The sequence below is a fragment of the Schistocerca serialis genome, chromosome 8, assembly GCF_023864345.2.
Source record: "Schistocerca serialis cubense isolate TAMUIC-IGC-003099 chromosome 8, iqSchSeri2.2, whole genome shotgun sequence".
In the NCBI taxonomy this organism is placed as follows: Eukaryota; Metazoa; Arthropoda; class Insecta; order Orthoptera; family Acrididae; genus Schistocerca; species Schistocerca serialis.
The window spans coordinates 186,186,319-186,205,923 of record NC_064645.1 but is presented as its reverse complement, the minus strand read 5'-3'; positions in this window follow the sequence as shown (position 1 = coordinate 186,205,923).

The following is a 19,605-nucleotide window of genomic DNA, read 5'->3' as shown; positions in this document are numbered from 1 at the left end:
ACACTGAATTTAGTTTATGAAAGGAGAAAATATAAAACTGTAGTAAATAAAGCAAGTGAAAAGGAATACAAAGTCTCAAAAATGAGATCGACGGGAAGTGCAAAATGGCTAAGCAGGGATGGCTTGAGGAAAAATGTAAGAACGTATAATCATATATCACTAGGGGCAAGGTAGATACTGCCTACAGGAAAATTAAAGAGACCTTGGGAGAAAAGACAACCACCTGTTTGAATGTCAAGAGCTCAGATGGAAAACCAGTCCGAAGCAAAGAAGGGAAAGCAGAAAAGTGGAAGGAGTATAGAGGGTCTATACAAGGGCGATGTACTTGAAGGAAATATTATGGAAGTGGAAGAGGACGTAGATGAAGATGAAATGGGAGAAAGCATACTGCGTGAAGAATTTCACAGAGCACTGAAAGACAGAGTCGAAACTAGGCCACAGGAGCAGACAACATTCCATTAGAACTACTGATAGCCTTGGGTGAGCCAGTCATGACAAAACTCTGCCATTTAGTGAGCAAGATGTATAAGACAAGGGGAATACTCGCAGACTTCAAGAACAATATAACAATTAACAATGACAGTCCCAAGGTAAGCACGTGTTGACAGGTGTGAAAATTACCGAACTTGAGTTTAATAAGTCACGGTTGCAAAATACTAACAGGAATTCTTTACAGACGAATGGAAAAAAAAGTGATAGAAGCCGATCTCGGGGAAGATCAGTTTGGATTCCGTAGAAGTATTGAAACAAGCGAGGCAATACTGATCTTACGGCGTATCTTAGAAGATAGGTTAAGAAAAAGTAAACCTATATTTCTAGCATTTGTAGACTTAGAGAAAGCTTTTGACAACGTTTACTGGAATACTCTCTTTTAAATTCTAAAGGTGGCAGGGGTAAAATGCAGGGAGCGAAAGGCGATTTACAATTTGTACAGAAACCAAAAGGCAGTTATAAGAGTCGAGCGGCAATAAATGGTAGCAGTGATTGATAAGGGAGTGAGACAGGGTTGTAGCCTATTTCCCATGTTATTGAGTAAGCAGTATAGGAAAAATTTTGAGTAGGAATTAAAGTGCATGGAGAACAAATAAAACTTTGAGGTCTGCCGACGACATTCGGTCAGAGGCAGCAAAGGACCTGGGAGAGCAGTTGAACGGAATGGACAGTGTCTTGAAAGGAGGATGTAAGATGAACACCAACAAAAGCAAAACGCGGATAATGGAATCTAGTCGATTTAAATTAGGTGATGCTGAGGGAATTAGATTAGGAAATGAGACACCTAAATAAGTAGATGAGTTTTTCTATCCGGGAAACAAAATAACTGATGATGGTCGAAGCAGAGAGGATATAAAATGTAGAGTGGCTATGGCAAGGAAAGCGTTTCTGAAGAAGTTAAATTTGTTAACATCGAGTACAGATTTAAGTGTCAGGAAGTCCTTTCTGAAAGTATTTGTATCGAGTGTAGCCATGTATGGAAGTGAAACATGGACGATAAACAGTGTAGACAAGAACAGACTTGAGTGTTTTGAAATGTGGTGCTACAGAAGAATGCTGAAGATTAGATGGATAGATCACGTAACTAATGAGGAGGTACCGAATAGAATTGAAAAGAAGAAGAATTTGTGGCACAGCTTGACTAGAAAAAGGGATCGGTTGATAGGACACGTTCTGAGAGATCAAGGAGTCATCGGAGGGAAGCGTGGTTGGTAAAAATCGTAGGTGCAGACTAAGAGATGAATACACTGAGAAAATTCAGAAATTCATAAGGATGTAGACCGTATTAGTTACTCGGAGATGAAGAGGCTTGCATGGGATAGAGTACCATGGAGAGCTGCATCAAAGCAGTCTCTGGACTGAAGATTACAACAGCAATAAGTACACTACTGTCTGGAAAAAAAAAATCAAGAACGAGATAGGTGATCATAATGAAATTTATTCTACCGATTAGGTACATGACACTGCTCAAATAATTAACATTACAGACGTATATACGCCACCACATGCTGCAATCAGAGTCGCTAGATGTCGTGGGATGGAGTCAAAAGGGCACCTGAATAGGATGCTAGGGAATGATCTGCCAAGTGGTTTGGAGGCTCGTCCACAAAGCATTAAGTGTTGTTGCAGGAGGGCCTAGACGAAGAAGTTGTCAATCGACCATACAGAGAAGTCCGATAGCCTTAATTTCAGGCAAACAAGCAAGCCAGAGAAGCAGTGGCTATCCGCCGTCATTTGAAGAAACCTTGGACATTCCTCGCCACATGCGTCCGGTTTTCATACTGCTGAAATACAGCATGTGGAGAGAGCTGCAGCAGGGGCAGTGACTCGGGCTGTAAAACCTCCCTGATACAGCAGCAGCTGTTCCGATTGCCATGAAGAGGCGGGAGGCGAGATCGCTTGTTATAGGAAATGGTGCCCGCAACTATCGCATTTGACGTTCGTCTACTATTCCGCTCAACAATACAGTCTGCACGATTGCGTTCATCACAGCGGTATCTAAAGCGTATGCGGTCATCACTGCAGGAAAAGTTGATGCGGGACGCGTCCGAAAACACTATCTTTTGCCGCTCGGCCATCCAGTACCGGCGTTCACGTGCCCGTTGTAGCCTGCGGATTTAGTGGGTTCTCCTCAGTGGACGCATGACATGCATATCGTCAGTCCAGCCCCTCAAACACGGCATCGAACCGTCGACGCAAACATGTCCACACGTGTTACAGTGCTCTGACATCGCTCCGTTACGGTCAAGCGAACAAGGTGGCGGTGATCTCGCGCTGTGGTCATACTGTGTCGTCCAGTACCATGTCGGCGCTGTGTACGCCCCTCTTCTCTCTACTGGTTCCCCATACGCCTCACTGTTGAAGCGGCGTGCCCTGTGCGTGCCGTAATGTCACGGAACGACAATCTCTTCTCCCGGAGATCAATCATTCTGCCCCATTCGAATGCACTCACATGGCGATGATCCCGCCTGGGATGTCTGCGAGTCACAGTGGCACTTGGTTACACGTTTCCATTTCGTATGAAGCAAGATGTATGAGACAGGCGAAATACCCTCAGACTTCAAGAAGAATACAATAATTCCAATCCCAAAGAAAGCAGGTGTTGACAGATGTGAAAATTACCGAACTATCAGTTTAATAAGTCACAGGTGCAAAATACTAACGCGAATTCTTTACAGACGAATGGAAAAACTAGTAGAAGCCGACCTTGGGGAAGATCAGTTTGGATTCCGTAGAAATATTGGAACACGTGAGGCAATACTGACCCTACGGCTTACTTAGAAGCTAGATTAAGGAAAGGCAAACCTACGTTTCTAGCATTTGTAGACTTACAGGGAGCGAAAGGCTATTTACAATTTGTATAGAAACCAAATGACAGTTATAAGAGTTGAGGAACATGAAAGGGAAGCAGTGGTTCGGAATTGAGACAGTGTTGTAGCCTCTCCCCGATGTTACTCAATCTGTATATTGAGCAAGCAGTGAAGGAAACAAAAGAAAAATTCGGAGTAGGTATTAAAATCCATGGAGAAGAAATAATAACTTCGAGGTTCGCCAATGACATTGTAATGCTGTCAGAGACGGCAAAGGACTTGGAAGAGCAAATGAACGGAATGGATAGTGTCTTGAAGGGAGGATAATGGAATGTAGTCGAATTAAGTCGGGTGATGCTGAGGGTATTAGATTAGGAAATGAGACACTTAAAGTAGTAAACGAGTTTTGCTATTTGGGGAGCAAAATAACTGATGATGGTCGAAGTAGAGAGGATATAAAATGTGGACTCTCAATGGCAAGGAAAGCGTTTCTGAAGAAGAGAAATTTGTTAACATCGAGTATAGATTTAGGTGTCAGGAAGTCGTTTCTGAAAGTATTTGTATGGAGTGGTAGCCATGTATGGAAGTGAAACATGGACGATAAATAGTTTAGGCAAGAAGAGAATAGAAGCTTTCGAAATGTGGTGCTACAGAAGAATGCTGAAGAGTAGATGGGTGGATCACATAACTAACGAGGAAGTGTTGAATAGGATTGGGGGGAAGAGAAGTTTGTGGCACAACTTGACTAGAAGAAGGTATCGGTTGGTAGGACATCTTGTGAGGCATCAAGGGATCACCAATTTAGTATTGGAGGGCAGCGTGGAGGGTAAAAATCGTAGAGGGAGACCAAGAGATGGATACACCAAGCAGATTCAGAAGGATGTAGGTTGCAGTAGGTACTGGGAGATGAAGAAGCTTGCGCAGAATAGAGTAGCATGGAGAGCTGCATCAAACCAGTCTCAGGACTGAAGAGCACAACAACAACATGAAGGCTCCGCTGCGACTGAGCGTTGCGTAACACCGACCTGTCCGGACACACAAAAGAGGGCACTGTTGAGCCTCCGTGGACGTTACTTATTACGGTTCCGCTGTTATACTCGTACACGTCCTCTTATCACGGCATGTTAGAGACCGTTGTTTCTGAGTGTTTCACTTCTTACGGAAGTGGAGCGTAAGTTTTAGAAACTCGTCTGGAATGTTCGTGAATTGTTTCAGAAAACAGAATTTGACTACCTTCCAAGCTACGATGTCAGCAGTAGAGAGTGCTGACCATATGTCGCTTTAGTAACGAAGTCTTCTGCCACTGCAGGCAAGGTACGTACCTGCGTACTATAGGCCGGTATCACCACAGGATTTAGTACAGGGCTATTACAAATGATTGAAGCGATTTCATAAATTCACTGTAGCTCCATTCATTGACATATGGTCACGACACACTACTGATACGTAGAAAAACTCATAATGTTTTGTTCGGCTGAAGCCGCTTGCAGGTTTCTGCCGCCAGAGCGCTCGAGAGCGCAGTGAGACAAAATGGCGACAGGAGCCGAGAAAGCGTATGTCGTGCTTGAAATGCACTCACATCAGTCAGTCATAACAGTGCAACGACACTTCAGGACGAAGTTCAACAAAGATCCACCAACTGCTAACTCCATTCGGCGATGGTATGCGCAGTTTAAAGCTTCTGGATGCCTCTGTAACGGGTCGGCCTGCAGTGGGCGAAGAAACGGTTGAACGCGTGCGGGCAAGTTTCACGCGTAGCCCGCGGAAGTCGACGAATAAAGCAAGCAGGGAGCTAAACGTACCACAGCCGACGGTTTGGAAAATCTTACGGAAAAGGCTAAGGCAGAAGCCTTTCCGTTTACAATTGCTACAAGCCCTGACACCTGATGAAAAATTCAAACGCTTTGAACTTTCGGCGCGGTTGCAACAGCTCGTGGAAGAGGATGCGTTCATTGCGAAACTTGTTTTCAGTGATGAAGCAACATTTTTTCTTAATGGTGAAGTGAACAGACACAATGTGTGAATCTGGGCGGTAGAGAATCCTCAAGCATTCGTGCATCAAATTCGCAATTCACCAAAAGTTAACGTGTTTTGTGCAATCTCAAAGTTTAAAGTTTACGGCCCCTTTTTCTTCTGCGAAAAAAACGTTACAGGACACGTGTATCTGGACATGCTGGAAAATTGGCTCATGCCACAACTGGAGACCGACAGCGCCGACTTCATCTTTCAACAGGATGGTGCTCCACCGGACTTCCATCATGATGTTCGGCATTTCTTAAACAGGAGATTGGAAAACCGATGGATCGGACGTGGTGGAGATCATGATCAGCAATTCATGTCATGGCCTCCACGCTCTCCCGACTTAACCCCATGCGATTTCTTTCTGTGGGGTTATGTGAAAGATTCAGTGTTTAAACCTCCTCTACCAAGAAACGTGCCAGAACTGCGAGCTCGCATCAACGATGTTTTCGAACTCATTGATGGGGCCATGCTGCGCCGAGTGTGGGAGGAACTTGATTATCGGCTTGATGTCTGCCGAATCACTAAAGGGGCACATATCGAACATTTGTGAATGCCTAAAAAAACTTTTTGAGTTTTTGTATGTGTGTGCAAAGCATTGTGAAAATATCTCAAATAATAAAGATATTGTAGAGCTGTGGAATCGCTTCAATCATTTGTAATAACCCTGTATTGCGGTAGGAATAAAAAATAAACACTCAGCAACAGGCACTAAAATAACCTCACTCCCGGTCCGTTTCCTCACGTCAACGATATTCGTATCTCGTCTTGATGACAGTGCTGCAGGAAGCAATCGAATGGCAGCTTTCAGCCGCTTTCACGCACTTTTTATGTCCGGCAGTAAAGCGCCGGAGTGCCGATGTCCGGCGCGGTGTCGCCCACCAGATTCCAGCGGCCCGCCATTACTGCTCCGTGACCTGGCCGGCTCGTGTGCCGCCTCGGGCAGCCGAATGTTCTGGGGAGAGGTTCCCCTCACCCGGCGTGCAATCAAAACTCGCTCAGCCGGCGCCCCTCCCAGATTACGCGAGCCGCATTCGCCTTTAATTGGGGAATTATTATCTCCCCCGGCGGTAGCCTCGGTCGTTGCCTCGACCTGCCGGACCTCTCGGAGCGCAGTAATTGTCTTCTGCCAGACATCACACGCGTTCCACCACACGCTGCACCTTGTCTCCGGCCGATAGCTGGTATGGCAGTCACGCGAACCTGACGTTTGGCCAGATGAGCTACCATTTGGTTTCGCTGCCACTGAAACTACCAAACTCCATTCGGGAAGGTGATATCAGCAGGTTAGCGTATTTATCCTTCTCGATTTCGTGATCCTGTAGATGTGAACGTTAAGATTCTCTGTCACGTTACAGGAATGCTTTCCTTTAGACGTTATTCGTCGTCAACGGTGGAAGTCCAATAAAGTGCAAAATATACGTGGGGAGATGTGAGGTCTCAAGTATCAACACTCAGACCAATGCTATTTCTCATTGTATAAACGACATATGCTTCATACTCTTTCAGCATCATTGCCACCTATATACAGATGATATTCACCTGTCGCTGAGTGCTGGGTAATATACAGGGTGTTACAAAAAGGTAGGGCCAAATTTTCAGGAAACATTCCTCACACACAAATAAAGAAAAGATGTTATGTGGACATGTGTCCGGAAACGCTTAATTTCCATGTTCGAGCTCATTTTAGTTTCTTCCGCCTACGCTCAATGGAGCACGTTATCATGATTTCATACAGGATACTCTACCCGTGCTGCTAGAACATGTGACTTTACAAGTACGACACAACATGTGGTTCATGCAGGATGGAGCTCCTGCACATTTCAGTCGAAGTGTTCGTACACTTCTCAACAACAGATTCGGTGACCGATGGATTGGTAGAGGCGGACCATTTCCATGGCCTTTACGCTCTCCTGACCTCAACCCTCTTGACTTTCATTTATGGGGGCATTTGAAAGCTCTAGTCTACGCAACCCCGGTACCAAATGTAGAGACTCTTCGTGCTCGTATTGTGGACGGCTGTGATACGCCATTCTCCAGGGATGCATCAGCGCATCAGGGATTCTATGCGACGGAGGGTGGATGCATGTATCCTCGCTAACGGAGGACATTTTGAACATTTCCTGTAACAAAGTGTTTGAAGTCACGCTGGTACGTTCTGTTGCTGTGTGTTTCCATTCCATGATTAATTTGATTTGAAGAGAAGTAATAAAATGAGCTCTAACATGGGAAGTAAGCGTTTCCGGACACATGTCCACATAACATATTTTCTTTCTTTGTGTGTGAGGAATGTTTCCTGAAAGTTTGGCAGTACCTTTTTGTAACACCCTGTATACATCTACATGGATACTCTGCAAATCACATTTAAGTGCCTGGCAGAGGGTTCATCGAACCACCTTCACAATTCTCTATTATTGCAATCTCATATAGCGCGAGGGAAGAATGAACACTATATCTTTCCGTACGAGCTCTGATTGCTCTTACTTCATCGTGGTGATCGTTCCTCCCTATGTAGGTCGGTGTCAACAAAACATTATCGCATTCGGAGGAGAAAGTTGGTGATTGGAATTTCGTGAGAAGATTCCGTCACAACGAAAAACGCCTTTCTTTTAACGATTTCCACCCCAAATCCTATAGCATTTCTGAAACACTCTCTCCCATATTTCATGATAATACAAAACGTTCTGCCTTTCTTTGAATTTTTTCGATGTACTCCGTCAGTCCTATCTGGGAAAGATCCCACACCGCGCAGCAGTATTCTAAAAGCCGACGGACAAGAGTAGTGTAGGCAGTCTCCTTAGTAGGTCTGTTACATTTTCTAAGTGTCCTGCCAATAAAACGCAGTGTTTGGTTAGCCTTCCCCACAACATTTTCTATGTGTTCCTTCCAATTTAAGTTGTTCATAATTGTAATACCTAGGTATTTAGTTGAATTTACGGCTTTTACATTAGACTGATTTATCGTGTAACCGAAGTTTAACGAGTTCCTTTTAGCACTCATGTTCATGACCTCTCACTTTTCCTTATTCAGGGTCAACTGGCACTTGAAATCTGAATGTAGCAGAGCCCCAGCCCTTAACCACTGAGACATCAAAATCCTTCACACATGTTGAAATCTGCATTGCAAAACACCATATTAACATCTTAAAAACACGTTCACATTTGTGAAGTACCTCTCATACATCTTTCTATCGAATACAGAATTGTCCTTAAGTTCCTCAGTTAGGACACTGATTAACACTTAATTTGGAGTGAAAACAAAACTTCAGTCTGTATACTGGGTGCGCATAGATAGTGATCGGGACGAATATCTCACACAATAAGCGTCAAACGAAAAAACTAAAAAGAACGAAACTCGTCTAGATTGAAGGGGGGAAACCAGATGGCGCTATGGTTGTCCCGCTAGATGCCGCTGTCATAGATCAAACGGATATCAACTAAGTTTTTTTTTAAATAGGAACCCCCATTTTTATTAAATATTCATGTAGTACGTAAAGAAATATGAGTGTTTTAGTTGGACCACTTTTTTCGCTTTGTGATAGATGGCGCTGTAATAGTCACAAACGTATAAGCACGTGGTATCACGTAACATTCCGCCAGTGCGGACGGTATTTGCTTCGTGATACATTACCCGTGTTTAAATGGACCGTTTACCAATTGCGGAAAAGGTCGATATCGTGTTGATGTTTGCCTATTGTGATCAAAATACCCAACGGGCGTGTGCTATGTATGCTGCTCGGTATCCTGGACGACATCATCCAAGTGTCCGGATCGTTCGGTAGATAGTTACGTTATTTAAGAAAACGGAAAGTGTTCAGACACATGTGAAACGTCAACCACGACCTGCACAAATGATGATGCCCAAGGAGGTGCTTTAGTTGCTGTCGCGGCTATTCCGCACATCAGTAGCAGGCAAATTGCGCGAGAAACGGGAATCTCAAAAACGTCGGTGTTCAGAATTCTACATCAACATCGATTGCTCCCGTACCATATTTCTGTGCACCAGGAATTGCATGGCGACGACTTTGAACGTCGTATACAGTTCTGCCACTGGGCACAAGAGGAATTACGGGACGACGACTGTTTTTTTCACGCGATATGTTTAGCGACGAAGCGTAACTAACCAACAGCGGTAACGTAAACCGGCATAATATGCACTATTGGGCATCGGAAAATACACAATGGCTGCGACAAGTGGAACATCAGCGACCTTGGCGGGTTAATGTATGGAGCGGCATTATGGGAGGAAGGATAATTGGCCCCCATTTTATCGATGGCAATCTAAGTGGTTCAATGTATGCTGATATCCTACGTAATGTTCTACCGATGTTATTACAGATGTTTCACTGCATGACAGAATGACGATGTACTTCCAACATAATGTATGTCCGCCTCATAGCTCGCGTATGGTTGAAGCGGTATTTCATGACAGGTGGATTGGTCGTCGAAGCACCATACCATGGCCCGCACGTTCTGACGTCCCCGGATTTCTTTCTATGGAGAAATTTGAAGGATAATTGCTATCGCACATTGTCAATGCATGTGCGAACATTACGGAAGGAATGTCGTTACACGTATTGCCAAATGCATTGATGTTGACGGACATCATTTTGGGCATTTACTGCATTAATGTGGTATTTACAGGCAACCACGCTGTAACAACATGCGTTCTCAGAAATGATAAATTCGCAAAGGTACGTGTATCACATTGGAACAACCGAAATAAATGTTCAACTGTACCTACGTTCTGTATTTTAATTTAAAAAGCCTACCTGTTACCAACTGTTCGTCTAAAATTGTGAGCCATATGTTTGCGACTATTACAGCGCCATCTATCACAAAGCGAAGAAAGTGGTCCAACTAAAACATTCATATTTCTTTACGTACTATACGATAAAAATGGGGGTTGCTATTTAAAGAAACGCAGTTGATATCCGTTTGATCTATGGCAGCGCCATCTAGCGGGCCAACCATAGCGCCATCTGGTTTCCCCCTTCAAGCTAGATCAGTTTCGTTCTTTGTAGTTTTATCGTTTTACGCTTACTTCGTGAGATATTTGGCCCGGTCACGATCAATGTACCAAGTTGTAGATCCAGTCCTTACAAAAAAGGCAAGTAAGATTTCTCTTGTAGTACAATTTAGCATCCCTAAGTCCCGTGATGGCCTATAAGATGCGGACATTGACATTAATCCGAAACGATTACCACACACTTCATTCAAACGCCTCCTCAGCTATCGCGGTCTCAAACATGCATTCTGACGTATGCCAGTCCTCTTGTAATAGAAATCGCCAGGTACTCGATCCCTACATAGTGAACAACTTTTAGCACCGATACGCTCCATGTGTTCCAACAACTTGCGAAACGCAACTAGCGCTTTATTCTCACGGAGTGGCGAGTGCTTTTGCCAGGGGATCTCAAATCGTTCTATGTTTCTCGATTTCCAGAAGGCTTTTGACTCCGGTCTTCACAAGAGACGGGCTACGCATTAATAAAGGAATAGGCTTCACACCACACGACTGGATACATAAAGGTTGAAATTTGAAATAATGATCGTAGAAAAGCCATAGAAATTCATAGTGGCACTGCTGCATGTCTTTCTGATAACAGAGGAGAGAGAACAAACGTGACGACTATGTTTAATGAACTTCGTAAAATGTCAAGAAACAATTAAGCTGCACGGATATTTCATCATCGGAGTCGAATATTTGTAGTAGATGCTTGCATATGCAAGTTTAAACGCACAGGCGTACACACAGTTAGAATGAAGTCATCGTCATTCCCTGAAAACCAAACCATAGGTGAATAGTGCAATTTACATGCCTGAGCCAGTAGTGCGGAATGTTCTGAGATACTGCGTACATTTGAAGATTTGTAAGCAGCCATTACATCCTGATGATGAAAGTAGAAATTTCAAACATGCATTGCTGTTGCATACGGTAAGGGACCTGGCTGATTCCCAATACAATCCTTTTTTTAATGGAATCAATGTTTCATCTTTCTCGTTTGGATAAAAGTTACAGCATGGTTAAGATTAATGCGCTGCACATTCGTCTGAAGATGTCAGTTCGCTGCAACTGCTGCCAACAATGAAAAAATTTTTTAAAAAAGAGATTGTGTCAGAAAATAATTTTTTTTAAGAAATCAACGGGTTCCACTGTCACTATCAATACTCACGCGAGTCAACTTTGTTTTATTTAAAAATCTGTCTTTGGGGGTCAGCGAAGTGAATTGGAAAGAGGAGGAGGAGGAGATTAGTGTTTAACGTCCCGTCGACAACGAGGTCATTAGAGACGGAGCGCAAGCTCGGGTTAGGGAAGGATGGGAAAGGAAATCGGCCGTGCCCTTTCAAAGGAACCATCCCGGCATTTGCCTCAAGCGATTTAGGGAAATCACGGAAAACCTAAATCAGGTTGGCCGGAGACGGGATTGAACCGTCGTCCTCCCGAATGCGAGTCCAGTGTGCTAACCACTGCGCCACCTCCCTCGGTAATTGGAAAGAAGATAAGGATTTGTGGTCGGACGGATATAGGGTAATATCAACAGCATCAGACAGTTGTGTAACGGGAGTCATTTCGAACAGGACGGTACAGCAGATAGTGTTCTACAGTGACCAGTCACGTGACAGGGTGGTTTTCATCAGAATCGACAGAAAATCAACTGCAACAACAATAGTTCAAGTTGACACGGCATAGTAACAAGCAGAAGATGTGAAGAGATGAAGTACGTGAACGGAGATGATAATCTAATAATCATAGACGAGTGCAGTGTGGTTGTATGGGATGTAACAGAAGACAGTGTTGAGGGAGAATATGGGTTTCATAGCACGAATGAGTCAGAAGAAATACAAATTGGCTTCTGCGATAAATTTCACTGGTAATAGCGAAAGATTTGCTTGAAAAAATCACAGAGACACGGAAAAAATCCAGATCTGACATCATGGTCAGATAGAGATTCCGAAATCAGCTGTTCGATTATAAGGCGTACGCTGGAGCAAATAGAGACTCGCAGCATAATTTCGCAGTGATGAAGTTTAAAAAATCGAAAAGAAAATTGTATGTGGAAAGAAATAACATACTGAAGCACTGAGAAAAGTTTAGGTGTGTTTCAAGTAATCTAAGGTCATAGTTATGCGATAATGAATACCACAGCAGGCAGTTCAGTTGAACAGAAATTCACAGAAATTGGATGGATAAAAACAGATAGAACAAATGTAATTCCGAAGCAACCTCAGGTATGAAAAGAAAAATTTCAAGTGATCGACGAAAGAAGAATGTACAAAAGTGTTCATGGGAAGTCAGAAACACAACATTCAAATGGCTCTGAGCACTATGGGACTCAACTGCTGTGGTCATCAGTCCCCTAGAACTTAGAACTACTTAAACCTAACTAACCTAAGGACATCACACACATCCATGCCCGAGGCAGGATTCGAACCTGCGACCGTAGCAGTCGCACGGTTCCGGACTGCGCGCCTAGAACCGCGAGACCACCGCGGCCGGCAAACACAGCACTATTAGACCCAAATAAACAGGAAGTGAAAGAAAACCAAGGCAGTTGTTTTGCAAAATCCATGAGACTGGAGACTTACGATGATACTTTCGGAGAAATATCATCTACACATCTCCAAAGATGGCAAAGTCAGTCAAGAGTGAGATATACCTGCCAGCTTTTACACGTCATCCATCCGATTTGCTGACAAGGATAGTGTACAGAAGAATCCAAATCAGAATTGACGATCTGTTGGAAGACATACAGCTTGGCTTCATGAAGGGTAAAGGCAGCAGAGAGCCAGTTCCGACTTTTGGCTCAATAATGGAAGAAACAGTGGAGAAAAAATCATAACGCAATTATAGCATTTGTCGATCCAAAAAGCGTTAGACAATGTAAAATGGGGAAAGGTATTCAACATTGTCAATAACAATAATAAAATAAGTGTCTACTATGGGGGAAGGGTTAATATACAGTATGTACAAGAATCAGGAATATTTAAGATTGTGAAAGAAGTGCTCGGATTAAAAAGATGTGTGACAGGGATATAGTCTTTTGTCTTTACTGTTTAATTAATACATCGAATGTGCAATGATTAAAAAAAGCGAATCCCAAGTGGAATTAAAATTCAGGGTGAAAGTATATCAGTGATAAGTTTCGCTGATGACACTGCTACCATAATCGAACGAGAGCTTGTTGACTGGATTGAACTATCTAATGAATACAGAATATGGATGGAAAGAAAATGAACAAAAGAGAAATTTAATGAAGGATAGCAGAAATGAGATTAGCGATAAACTTAAAATGAAAGTTGGTCACCACGGAGTATATACATAGTGAAGGAATTCTCCTACCTCGGAAGCAGTCTTACACATGGCGCATGATGCAAGAAGGACCTAAAAAGAAAACTAGAGCTGGCGAAGAGGGCGTTCCTGAAGAAGAGAAATCTGCTAGCGTCAAACAGAAGCTTTAATCTGAGGAGGGAATATCTGAGAACGTACGTTTGGAGCGCAGCATTGTATGGATGTGAGTCACGGACTGTGGGAAAACTTGAAATTTAGAGAACCGGAGAGTTTGAGATGTAGCGCTGTAAGAAAGTATGTTACTAATTAGGTGGACTTATAAGATGTGGAATTAGAAGGTTCTTCGCAGAATCGAAGAGGAAAGAAATAAAACACTGACAAAATGGGGCAGGATTATGTGATCAGTTATTCTTTGAAATTTCGTATCATCTACATGTATTGCTTTATCTTTTAAACTTATGGGCTGCTTGCCCAACATGTATGGTTTTTCAACACTGACACCAAATGCTCTGTATATCCTAGCATCGCAGTGATGAATATTGACATCAGAAACGTCATTGTCAGTGTGTAATTTTGCTGAGAGATCATCAAGAATTCAGTAACTGGTTTAAAGATTTCTCTCAGCGTCTGCTCTCCATCCAACCTTTCAAACAGCCTTCAGTGCTGCAATGGCCTTTTGCTTAGTCGACATCTTGTTATATACTAAGCGGACTCCTTCACAGGATGCACTTCTTATACATTCCATACAATTTTATCAACCCTTACAGTTACGTAATTTACTTTCTTTTGAAGTGGTGTAATCCTAGCATCTAATTCGCTGATCAGTCTCAGAAGGGTCCTTAACTTTACGTTCGAGAGACTGAAATTTTATAACTATGTATAGACTAATTCTCTCTCCTCTCATGTGGAGCGCCTGGGATGCATGCAGTTTTATCCTTGGTGCGACGTATACTACCGTACCCACCTCTTGTAAATTGCATCGGTACCTACCGTCATTCAGTTATTCACTTTTCTTGTTTTATCGATAGCAGTAGACCAGTACTGTGTATTATTCCAGCAATCTTCACATATTTTAACAAATTCATTTAATGACTTGTCAGTTACTACATGAGCTTGGTAAATGTGTTTTAAAGTCAGATTGTCTTGTTTATAGGCTATAATGAGATTTACGTTATTCCTCACCAACTGTTTTAGGATTCGGAAATATGTTTTACTCAGAGAAAATACGTCAGTATCCACGTGACGCACAAAACAGAAACATAATAGAATTTCAAATTTGTTTTACACAGTGACATCATCAAATATGAATGCAGTGTTTGGCCTTTTTTTTTCTAGTGGTGGGATTTCACAGCTTTGATTGAAGGTTGTGTGTGTTACACCATCAACACCTTGCAGCACCATTTGTAGAAACTGGTACTTTGGCTGAAACAGCACTTCTGAAAATACTCATACTTGCCCAAAGTGGACACCATCTCGGTGTGTTAGCAGTGACGCGAGAACATTTGTCTTGCTACAGTTGGATGGACCTATGATCGTCACCTGTGTATTATCAGAAGGAGTATCACGTTCTTCTTCTTCTCCTTCTGGTTTTCTTCTGCACCACATATGATCTGTCGCTTACAACAAACTCTTTGTGTAAAGGATGATTCCCCCCCTGCCATGATCCCAACCACATGAGATTGTGGTGTGCAATGTTGTCTTGTAGAAAATATATACATCACCAACTGAGCTGCAATGATCGCAGGGTACATATAACCACATGGAAGTTTGTTCTGTCATTCAGTTTAACAATGACTGAGGACAATGACTTTGGTTATGAGATGCTTCAGAATCTTGGTGCTGCTGCTGTGTTCTAGACATTCCTGTGAAAATACTGGTAGCAGTAATACTATTGTGAGAGGTATCAACAAAATTTAACAAAGGTTGTGGTAATATACATATTTTAATCCAAAAGCCATACAATGGGTGCACTACATTTAAAAAATCAATTGGTTCTTTCTTTGCGTTACATCTGCACGGAATTTATCGAATAAACCTTTCTTGTAAACACAGTATTCAGCGTGTATTTCTCTCAAAGTGATGGCTGTTCTTTTAGCTTCTTCTTTTGAGAACACTGATGCAGAGTTCTAAATCATCTGTATGCGCACTATATGTACAGAGATAGTTCAACTTTACACACAGTATGAACACAGCGAACTGGTCAGTCTTTCCAACACAGGGTATAGCACCATCCGTAGGCTGAACAAATTTGTTACAGTGGAGTGTTGTAGGTAAATGGATCGAACTCCAGATCTCATCCTGAGTGCTACGCCTTTATACAATGGTGTTATAGACAGTGTCACCTCAGCACAGTAAATGTGCGGGGGTGAATGAGATGGACAATACTCAGAGGTCATCTGTTGATTGATGCAGCATTCTGCACAACACATTCCACCACATTCCAACTCCATAAACCGCTCTTTAACACTTCTTGATGCATTTACAATCTCTAGCGCAACATGCCAGTCACTATCCACTGATGCTTCCATACTAATATTTAAGTGCTTTGTATCACTAGCTGTTAAATTATAAGTTGAAGCGAAAAGCAGTAGAGCACTGGGAACAATCGGCAGCTTCTCATACACAACAATGACAATCTGTCCTTGCGGTAACACCAGAATATTCTGGGATGGTGCGTATGTCAGAGACCAGTACTGACCTGCATCGTGTGATGTAGGAACGCCAGCATAATTCTTCTGAGACCCAGGGATTGGATGGGAGTCTCCACTGCATAAATCAGTGAGTTGGATGGATAATAGCAGCTCGTTATTCTGCTACAACATGCTGGTCAATTGCGCTACAGGCTCCCTAAAAAGCTAATGGCCAAAACAGGCGCCAATGAGCCAGCAGTAGCAGCTGCTGCTGGCTCAGACATGCTGGAGGTCGCTGCAGGTACCGCCAAGCTGGACGTTGCTGTCAGTCTGGACATGCTGGACGTCACTGAACAAAGAAGAAGAAAGAACAAGCATTCACAGACAAACAAATAGAGTTCAACAAAGACAGGAAACTAAGCCACATGTACTTAATCTTACGCTTCTTCTGCTAGGCAGTGATGGATGATCATCTTGGTTGCTGTTGACACCATGTGACCCGCCCACTGACTGACTGTGACTGAGACCTCATCTGTCTTGTATCCCCCAACGTCAGTATCATGCGACCAGATGCAACACTACCAATATTTCGCCCATGATGTTACAATTTTGAGCTCTCTCTGGTGGCAGAACTGTCAACTAGGCCGGTCGATATGAGGCTGTGGAAGAGAACTGCTGGTTGCAGACCTGTTTGGCTGCAGGGAGAACGACTATTAGTTCAGTATATTACTGCTGTTGGTGTACTGCCCACCGCAAAAAAGTAACAATTGGAATAATATTACAAATCACCTGGACTGGTGGCGATCACCTTTTGTGCAGTTGAAGAGGCAGGTTGAGCAGCAGTTTCAAAGAGAGAGGTCGGCAGTTTGAGCAACAGCAATCATCTGTATGGGTTGTGAAATGCATCTTCACCCCATCCTGCTGCATTGGCGAAAATTGTTTTCTTTATGTTCCTCCATTATCCCATCTTGCCAACCTTCATGGTCATAGTCTCCGACTGTATGTTTACATGTAATATGATTATTAAACTCCTTTCTGCTCGATGGCCACATCTCATCAGTAGTGCACATTGAGTGCAAACATGCAAAGCATCTTCCTCAAAAACAGCTCAACGCAAATTGAGCTTTCGCCAGCAATTCACAAGTGGCGAAGGGCAGGTGGCTGTAGGACAATCCACATATAAATAAAGACAGTACCTTACATCGTTCCTTTTCAGCTTATCAGCACAGACAGAGTTTTTCTCCTGTTACTTAAGTGGGGGAGTGGAGGAAGAGTGGAGGAAGCAAGAGGGGATGTGGGGGGGGGGGGGAGGGGAAGTGGGAGGACTGGAGACTGGAGATGTTGTCATCAACAATATGACATTGCTTCATCTACCCCCCCCCCCCCCCCCCCCAGTGGAGAGGAGGTAAGGAAGAGCCGTGATCTTGAATAAATTTGGCAACAATGGCGGCAGCGCTGATTACTTAAGCTTTATTCCACTACTATCCTACAGCCAACACAGTCTCAAGGTAACAATCAATGCCAGAGCACATAAACTTCACGAAAATAGAAACAGGTCAAGCTATCTTATTATTAGACTGGAAAAACAATGGCTACGGCTTTCTGGCACGAAAAGCGGCTAAAAAAATTTAGCGTACTTGTGTGTGTCCTTCTCCCCCTTATTTTATGTCTGTTATTCGGTTTTCATTATGGAAGAGATAATATAATCAGGCTGGAGAAGGTGCAGAGACTGTTCATGGTGCTCATTATCCAATCCAGTGTTCGGTTATGAGAGTCTTTTCAAAGTAATTTGAGTGCTACAGGGCACTGAATACACGTGCAGAAGCAACCATTTTAACACAGTTTCACGGGTCAAAGCAAGGCTAGTGGTCCTTATTTAACGCTGTTACTGATTAGTGCACATAAATTATACGAGTCTGCCCATAAACCTGTCAGAGGAAGTCTACAGATCGTGCTGAAATACTATAGGAAACAAGGAGCTGCGGGTGGTAAGGTGTCAGGTCACAGAAACGTAACAGTTGAACAAGAAAAGACCACTTTATTTTTAAAATGCTTCTCCGATTGGTTAATATGTACCTTGCGACCGAACCGCCGAATCTTTCCATCAGTAAATGGGGTATGTTCTCAACTGACTCAGTTGTTTTAACCCCTCCACTGACGGAATGACCCGCTTCCTACTTCCGTATGTATAAAGCCAATACGGACTTGTAGCTGTCACGCCTTTGCGCTTACTGCTACATATTTTAACCATAAATAGCTCAGCCCAAATGGTAAGAGGTAGTAGTGAATTCACGTTATTAATCTTTGAAGACAGCACAGCTGCCACAAGCTCAGCTCACTTTTACTCCACTCCTACCCTCGCCATTGCACCACATTAATTAGGTGCTACATGGACCTTGCTAAATTCACTTGCGTATACATTTTTGACCGTCACTCGCCAGTATTTACCTATTGGATTAGTACACTCCTAACCGGACTATTTCTCAAAGAGCTGTGATGATTGAACGGGTTCGATCCACGGCCTACAGTGCCCTACAGTTCACACGGTAACACTGCCTACCTGACCCACTTAACTTGGTAGTGAGCTTATGTATCCAATCACCACTGCTAGCAGCAGTAGATAATCCTATCAGCACGACGAGAGCAGCAGACTTACCGTCGAATCCTCCTGAAAATACTTATAACTACGGTCGTCAGCTCTGAAGGAGCAAAAGAATAAATCAGTTTTTTGGCTCGTTTCAAAGTGAAACGGCCTAAGTTGAATTTAAACTTAATTCTGAATATTACTATTTCTGATCATTCTAGGTGATTCTACAAAGCAAATACTCTCTCAATTTCGGTGAGTTGGCTTGGTAATTACCACCAAGACTATTTAAGCAACTTAGGTTAACAAACTTCTACCCTTCAACTTATTTAATGATTTTGGGATATTACTCTTTGGGCAATTGCTATAGAATTAGTTAAGTGACTTTACTTGAAAGGTTACTCAGAAATATTTAAGTAACTATAAATAGGCGACTCATTCTGGTGTGACCATTGCTCTTTTCTGGTTCTTATACGCTAAAGTATTCTACACCCAAAAGAATTGTAAATGGAAGAGGCGATGGTGGCCTCAGTCTGATTTCACTACACTATGTTTCAGGTTACTACACTTTACAATGAACAACATGCGTCGTAATTTTACTCATTACTATATTCTGTCTTCTGCACTTGCACAAAAGAAAACTGGTATTCTCCTTTTACATGTATACAAAGTTCGACTTAACAATTTCAAGCAGTCTTGCCTTGGGTAGACGTGTTGGTGCTGGTGGTGAGATGCATGTGGCTAACGCAGCTCTTCCTCTTCACGCCTCATGCCCTTA